Source organism: Oryctolagus cuniculus, chromosome X (genome assembly GCF_964237555.1).
Source record: "Oryctolagus cuniculus chromosome X, mOryCun1.1, whole genome shotgun sequence".
Lineage (NCBI taxonomy): Eukaryota > Metazoa > Chordata > Mammalia > Lagomorpha > Leporidae > Oryctolagus > Oryctolagus cuniculus.
Genome location: NC_091453.1, coordinates 77,682,325 through 77,690,482, shown reverse-complemented (window position 1 = coordinate 77,690,482; position 8,158 = coordinate 77,682,325). Strand labels below are relative to the sequence as shown.

The following is an 8,158-nucleotide window of genomic DNA, read 5'->3' as shown; positions in this document are numbered from 1 at the left end:
ATCTGTGGATCCCTGCCTGCAGCTCTCTCGGGCGTGTGTGTAGCAGTGGGCCTGCTGGGTCACGTGCTGATTGCATTTTCAAGTGCAGTGCGAGTCCCAGCCTGTTTCTGCAGTGGTGGCATCACCTTACTGTCCCACTAGCAGTGCGCGAGGCTTTCAATCTCTCTCTCTTTTTTTAAAAGATTTATTTATTTATTTGCAAGTCAGAGTTACACAGAGAGAGGAGATGCAGAGAGAGAGAGAGAGGTCCTCTATCCGCTGGTTCACTCCCCAATTGGCCGCAACGGCCAGAGCTGCACCAAGAGCCAGGAGCCAGGAGCTTCCTCTGGGTCTCCCTCGTGGGTGTAGGGGCCCAAGGACTTGGGCTATCCTCTCCTGCTTTCCCAGGCCACAGCAGAGAGCTGGATTGGAAGTGGAGCAGCTGGGTCTCGAACTGGCACCCACATGGGATGCCGGCACTTCCGACCAGGGCATTAACCTGCTGCACCACAGGGCCGGCCCTAAGGCTTTCAATCTGCACATCCTCACCGCACTAGTTATTTTCCATTTTATGTATGTATGTATGTATTCAATGAGTTATTTATTCAAACACTGGCTTACACTCACACACACACATAAAGAGAGAGAGTTTCTGTCTACTGGTTCACTTCCCAAATGGCCAGAACAGCCAAGGCCAGGAGCCTGAACCTCCATCCAGGTCACCCATGTCAGTGACACAGATGGAAGTGCTTGGTCATCATCTGCTGCAAGTTCCTTAGCAGGAAGCTGGAGCAGCTGGGACTAACACCAGCACTGGGGAATGGGATGCCGGGGGCCCAAGTGGTGGCTTAACCAGCTGTGCCACAATGTCTGTCCTTGCATTTTGTGTTTATTCTGGCCATCCTAGTAACTGCGACCTGGAATTCCTGGTGATTTTGATCTGCACCTGCCTACACAACTAATGATACTGCGCATCCTGTCTCATGCTCATTTGTCATTTGCAGCCCGAGAGCCCCTCACCTGTGAATCTGGTGCCCCTCAGGTTCACACTGGCAAAGCCATTTAGCCTCTGTGGACCTGGGTTTTTGGCCACAGTGAGTATTTATTGAGTCTGTGTCTGTCCAGGGAGCAGGGACAGAAAACAGGCTTTGAGTAGGTTCCCTGTGAGGCGAATGGCCATTACCCCTAAAGTGAAAGCATAGAACAAGGAACCCAGACAGCCAGCTGAGATTCATAGCTCAGGGCTGTGTCTTCTGATCCCAGCTGGGAAGGCGCTGGCTGCTCTGTTCCCTTTGCACTTGGGGCCAGGTGGGGAAGCTGTGGCAGAGCATGAACTCCTCCCTCCCACCAAATGAAGGCAGCTGGGACTCGGACGCTGTCCTGGGCAGCCCTGAAGTGCAATAGGGCAGCTGCCTGAGCAGGAGAAAGCTCCACAGGAGCCCATTTAGTCTCCTCCTCATGCCTTGGGAATTCCACCCTCCTCTGGTCAAACAACCAGGGACAGGTGGGAAGAAAGGGCTGTGAGTTGGGGACCAGCAGGTGATGGGGGGGGGGGCTGAGATTGTGAAGCTAGCTGGGGGTGGGGTGGATACAGGGCATTCTAGGAGTTGGGGGAGGGGACAGGGCATGCTGGGGAGTTGGGGGAGGGGCAGGGCATTCTGGGGAGTTGGGGCAGGGGGCAGGGGGCAGGGCATTCTGAGTTGGTAGCAGTGAGTGGCCAGTTGGCCTGTCCTGGGCTTGAGGCAGACACTGAGGGGTGTCCTTGATGAGGGGTTACACCACTGAGGGCCCTGGGCAGGGGTGGCTTCAGCTATTGCTGAAACGCTCGTGTATTTGTGGTTTCTTAAACAGGACAGCCTTGTCAATGGAGAGAAGCAGGGTCCACAGGGACACCCTCACAGTGCATTGTTCTGCAAGCCGGCAGCCTGCAGCTCTCCCATGGGCCTAGGCGCCTACAGAGATTCCGTGAAAGGCTCTGGATTTGCAGCTCTCCCCGCCCCCACAGTCCTTAGGGAACAGGGGCTGGGCGGCTGCACCTCCGCCGAATCCTCCCGAGTGGCGTCATCACAGGTGATCGGGCTTTACTGTATACCCCACAGGTGTCTCCACGCGGGGACCGACATCTTGCTAGAGGAGCGAGTTCCTTTCCTCATAAGGAAGGAGGGTAGCGTGGAGGGCAGCAGCCCGGCGGGGCAGCCCTCCGAGTGGCTGGCTCTGTGGCGCTGGCCGGACTTGCAGCAGCCCCTGGACAGCCGCGGGAGAGGCGCTTCCCTGGAGTTCTTGGGCCAGAGGCGGGAGCTTGCGGGACCGCCTCTCCCCAGCGGAAGGAGCAAGGAAGACTCTGATACTCCCAGGCACGCAGCCCCGTTCCAAACTGCACATATTCCGGTTGTTACCCCTCAAGGCTTTGGCAAGTGCTGACCGGTCTGTTTTCCACGTTATTTTCGTTCCCGTCACTTTTTGCCCCATGGCAACTGGGACCCGACTCTCAAGTAAGCCAGTGGGTTCCCACCTGCCGTTCCCAAGCCCCCCTCTCCCTACCCCTTCACACGCCCAGGGAAATCTAGGATATGTCCCACTCTTCTCCTGGGCTGGAGAGGCACCGGTGAAACCAGATTTCTCTAATCCTTTCCTTCCTTGAATTCTTTTTTTTTAAGATTTTTTTTTTAATTTAAAGTCAAAGTTAGAGGGAGAGAGGGGGAGGGAGAGGGAGGGAGAGAGGGAGAGGTCCTCCATCCACTGGTTCACTACCCAGATGGCCGCAACGGCCAGAACTGTGCCAATCCGGAGCCAATAGCTTCTTCCGGGTCTCCCATGCGGGTGCAGGAGCCCAAGGCCTTAGACCATCCTCTACTGCTTTCTCAGGCTATAGCAAAGAGCTGGATCGGAAGTGGAGCAGCCAGGTCTTCAACTGGCGCCCATATGGGATGCTGGCACTTCAGGCCAGGGCGTTAACCCACTGCGCCACAGCGTGGGCCCCCTTCCTTGAATTCTTAGAGCGCCCCAGGAATGGGGAGGAGGTGCTGAGGTGATGGGGACTGGCTCTGGCAGCCAACCCTGGATGTAAGGTGCGACAGTGGGACTTGGGGTGGAGCAGGCCTTTCTCGCGGGTGCTGGGACTCAGCCAGGTAGGTCTCCAAGTCTTGCCTTTCTTTGCCTTTCCAGGACTGGGGAGGATGCTGGGCAGGTGGATGAGCGTGAGCGCCCTTTCTATCAGTTCATCGTGGAGGCAAACCAGTCCCTACTGGGCGACCCTCACAACAGTGGCTGAAGCCCCACCGGCCTGGGCGGCCTGCGTGCATCTGGGGCCCGAGGTGGGGCTGCGGCGGATGGTTGGTGTCTTGCGATTTGGGACGCCGAATTTTTACCAGTGGGGAAGCCTGGTGCTCTGACAAATGCAGGGAGACAGCGTGCAGCTCTAGGGCCTCCTCCAGGGGCGGGCGTGGAAGCTCATCCCCATGACTGTGGGAGGGGGAGAGGAGGCGCCCGCTGAGCCCTCCACAAGGATTCTCCCACCATCCCACCATGTGGCTGGAAGAGGGCCTGTGGCTTGGTGGGTATGGGTTGAGAAGTTGGGTCCCTGCCCAAGGAACTGGGCTCCCTGGAATTTACCCAGACCTAAAAACAATATGGCTCCACTCCCACCCATGAACTCAACCATGTTTAATTAAGGTTGAGCCCCCAAATTTTCGGGGGCTCTTGTGTTTAGCAGCCCTGTGAAATAGGAGGATGTGGAACTATAATTTTTAATGAAAGAAATAATGAAGTCTTTTTGAAATGTGTAGGATTAAACAAGTTTGTGGTAATACCAGCCATGTGTAAGTGGAACAAATTAAATATACACAGAAGTTTAAAAGGAAGAATACACTTTTTCTGATTATTTCTAAACGATGGTGGGCTGTGTGTGATTGCTCCTGTGTGTCCTTGTTGGTGTTTCTTGTTACTGCTACTGAGGCAAAAGTTTCACCTTACTTCCAAAAATTAAATATCTAAGTTCTGCTGAGATATAAAAAAGTATATGTGCCATTTGTCTTAGATTTTTCTGGTTTATTGCCGTTGATTTCTCAACAATGTTGCAGTGGATTCGTTTCTGAGAGGAGCAGCGTGGTGGGGGCAAGCGGAGTCACCACACAGACCCCGGGAGTCGGGTGAAAGCAGGCTTGAGGCGAGCAGCCCGCAGACTCGTTTATTACAGTTGGAACAACATCTTATATAGCCAAGACCAGCCAATCTGGTCAAGGGGCGGTCTATGCCCCAACCAATCACAGCCTGTTGCCAGGCAGGCTCCGTTGCCAGGTGGGTTTCAAAGCCATTCCTGAGTAACTGACACTCGCTTGCCAGTGGCCACCTTGGCATGACCTTCTCATTCCACCACATTTCCCCCTTTTCGTTTATTTTTGAGCAACAATTTTGAGCATGATTCTTGGCTATACCATTGCTGACCCCGTTTCCATGTGGTCTCTGTATGCAGCTGTGCCTGTCTTAGGTTGTCCCCCAGAGGATCTTACCCGTCATTGACTAACCAGCATTCAAATCGAGAGACCACAGGATTGCTTGCTCAGATTGGGGTAGGAATGAGGAATAATGGTTATCAGGAATGGCATGACCGCACACAGGCTGTGGGCCATTTGAGTGGCTGACCAGAGCTAGTGGGGCACAAAACAGTAACAGATGTGGCTATGGGCAGTTCCTCAGGGTGGGATGATAGGGCAGGTGCATCTGCTAACAAGGCGGAGTCTGGGTCTTGTTCAGCTGGTTCTGGTTGGCTGTCGGTTGCAGGCTTGATGTTTCTGGCTGGTACCCAAATGGGTTGTCCCGCATTCTCTGGAAAGACACAAGCATATCCTTGACCCTTGGTTAGCAGAGGGTGTGGTCCTTTCCATTCTCCTGTCAGGGGGTCTTTCCACCTAACCACAGGGGCTGGGGGCTGGGATGGAAAGGATCCCCAGTGTTTTTATAAGCTGGGCTGATCCCTTGGGAATCAAAAGTAAGAAAATTGATAGTGAAAAGGACCTCAGTCAAAGCAAGCTATGGGTCTGAGGGCATATGATTGTTTTTCTGTCTTTGTAAGAGATCTTTCAATGATTGCCTGTCCCTGTGGGTTGTATGGGATACCTGTAGCAGACTGTATGTTCCAAGATTTCAGGAATGAATTAAATTCCTGTGATGTATACACTGGCCCGTTATCAGTCTTCATGGTCTAGGGGACACAAAGGACCAGCATGGCTGACTTAACTGCCTTTATCACATTACTAGCTTTTTCTCCAGATTGGGCTGTTGCAAATACAGTCTTTGAATAAGTATCTACCACCACATGGACAAACTTAAGTTTACCAAAGGAGTTAATGTGGGTGATGTCCACTGGCCCTAGCTTATTAGGAACAAGGCCTCATGGGTTCACTCCTGCTTGTTGCAGTGGGCCTAACGGGACGAGGGGTGCACAATTCTTGCAATAGTGCACTAGGTGTTTGCATTGGCTCATTGTTAGCTCTGGGAAAAGCAATTTTATGCTGCTTGCTGACATATGAAATTATTGGTGTAAAATATGGGCTTGTTCTAAGTGTCCAATGGAAGCTGTGTTGCAGGAGATGATGATCAACTTTTCTGTTGCCTCGGAAAATAAAGCCAGGTAACCCAGTATGTGATCTTACGTGTGATATATACCATATATACCAGTTAGCTCTTTAAGTGTTGTGAACATCTGGTCAATTGGCTTATTGGTCGGGTTAAAGACTGCAAAAGGGATCGTCTTTGCTACCTGTACTGAGCATTTGCTGTCCGAAAATATATTTGCTGGTCTATCTTGCCTAAGGAGTAGAACCTTGACTATTGCTCTTATTTCTCCCAACTGTACTGATCCCCCGTGGGGTTCTACATGGATCTTTTCTTTTTCTGTTAAAGATTTGATCACTATTCCAAAGAGTGACTTGTTGGCATCTGTAAATGCACATGGTGCCATGGGTATAGGTTGATTAGCAGGGAAAGCGTGTTTTGGATAGTCTATTTCTAAGGTTTGTAGTGTCTTGAGTAGCCTGTCCGCTGGCAGGTGGTTGTCAACCTGTCCTGGGAAATTTATCATTAAAGTTTGAAAGAGCATGCTATTCTGCATCAATGTCAACAGTTCTAATTGTGACAGGGGTAGGACCACTATGTCTGGCTCTGTGTTAAATATCTTATTGGTATAATATCTTAATTTAAGTCCCATCATAAGGATGGCATCTACTTTGTTTACTATTTTACGACAATCGCTCCAGGCTATGTGCACCCAAAAAAGTGGTCCATGTTGTTGCCAGATAACTCCTAAGGGGACCTTGAGGGTAGATATGACCCTTAGGAGCCTGTATTTACCATAACCATATCTAAAGGTTTTTAAATTTGACAACTGGGTGTTAATCTTTTCTATAGTGGATTTGGCTGCTGGTGTCAATATGAATTTTGAAGAAGGGCTGTTTCCCTTAGTAAATCCTATAGCGGTCTAAGTTCTGCAGGTGTTAGGGGAAGGAAGGGCTTCAGCCAATTGATTTGGCCACATAGTTGCTGAAGTTCATTAAGTGAGTATTTATGCTTGACTTTTAGGTTTGGGCCCATTGGAGATATATGGGAGGAGATTTGATAACCCAAGAATTGAAAGGGAGGAAAATGTTGTACCTTTTCTGTGGCAATAGACAAACCCAGGAATTGTAAATTTCTTACTGTCTCACTTAGACAGGCATTCAGAATTGCTGCATTCTTGTGAGCAAGCAAGATATCATCCACATAATGTATGACCAAGCACTGATCTTTAAGTGTGCTGGTCGCATGAGAAACGTATCTTTGTCAAATGGCAGGGCTATTTTTCATGCCTTGTGGGAGTACTGTCCACTGGAATCTTTTTGCAGGGAGCTGGAAATTGGGCTCCCATACTGTAAAGGCAAAGTAAGCCTTATCCGGCTCCGCAATGGGAATGGAAAAGAAGCAGTCTTTGATATCAGTGGTAACTATGTGGTATCTGTTAGGAATGGCCCCTGGATGGGGAATGCCAGCCTGGAATGTTCCCATCTTTTTTATATTTTTGTTAATGGCTCTCAAATCCTGTAGAAGCCTATATTTTCCATGTTTCTTTGGTATCACAAAAATGGGCATGTTATGAGGGCTAGTGGAGGGTTCTATGTGTCCCTTTTCCAATTGTTCCTGTACCAATTCTGTAAGGATGCTAAGTTTGGGTTGTATTATTGGCCACTGCTCTACCCAGATGTTTCCTGTTTTTCCCCATTCAATGGGGATTGGGCTTGGCTTTTGTATGAGGTGGGCAGTGGTCCCTAGAATTGGGGGTGAATCTTACTTGCAGGTTCTCCATTAAAGCTGCTGGCTTGTGGAGATTTGTGATCCGTAGTAAGGACGCTTACATTTGTGAGAGCACATCTCTCTCCCATAAGGTCATGGAAACCTCAGCAATTAGTGGAAAGATGGTTCCTGTATCTCCATTGTCATCTCGCCAAGTTACAGGCATGATGACCTGATCAGCCAATTTTAATCCTCCAACACCTTGGAGGTCAGGTCCGGGTGCTGTCTTCCAATGTTGTATTTTTCTTGCGTCCCTAGCTTTTAAGATGGTAACATCTGCTCCCATATCAATTAAACTCACAAAGGCAATGTCATCAAATATAGGGTCAATTTCGGCCTCAGATTGAAGATGGGCATCGACCAGTTAATGGTGGTGGGACTCCCTCTTACTTGCTGGGCTGAGGGCCGCCCCACTGGGAGTGTAAAGGCTTGGTCTTGCAATCTTTTGCCCAATGAAAGCCTTTTTTACATCTGGGACACAGCGTTTTGGGCTTGCCCCGTCTTTCAGCGTTTGGACAGTTTCACCATAGGTGAAATATCCTGGCATCCCCAAAAAACTGGAGGGTCATTAGACTTCTTTGTGCTCAATTTGTTAATGGCTGCAGTCAGGGCCTGTATGGGTGTATCGGCAGGGTTTACCTCCTTTGTGGCTACTATCCATTTAGAAATGTCTTCATTACGGACTGGGGCAATTGCTGCTTTTGCCTCTTTGGTAGCACCTTCCCAAGCTAATTGTTTGACCAAATTGTCTTGATCAGGGCCAGGCAATAATCTTTTCTCTACTGCCTCCAAGACTCTGGCAAGGAAATCAAGGGTCTTGAACTAGATTTCTAAAGAGCTGACTATAATCAGGAGG

The 8,158-nt window shown here is 49.9% G+C and overlaps 1 protein-coding gene across 20 annotated transcripts in view; it reads right to left on the bottom strand.

Moving 5' to 3' along the window:
- Nucleotides 1–4,123: 4,123 nt before the first annotated feature.
- The window catches only part of LOC103351904 (uncharacterized), a 262,291-nt gene continuing 258,256 nt past the window's right edge, over nt 4,124–8,158 (bottom strand). For all 20 annotated transcript variants that reach the window (XM_070066604.1, XM_070066590.1, XM_070066581.1 and 17 more), the window contains one exon: nt 4,124–4,803. The gene's annotated coding sequence lies outside the window, so the exon portion shown is untranslated. The remainder of the gene's footprint in view (nt 4,804–8,158) is intronic.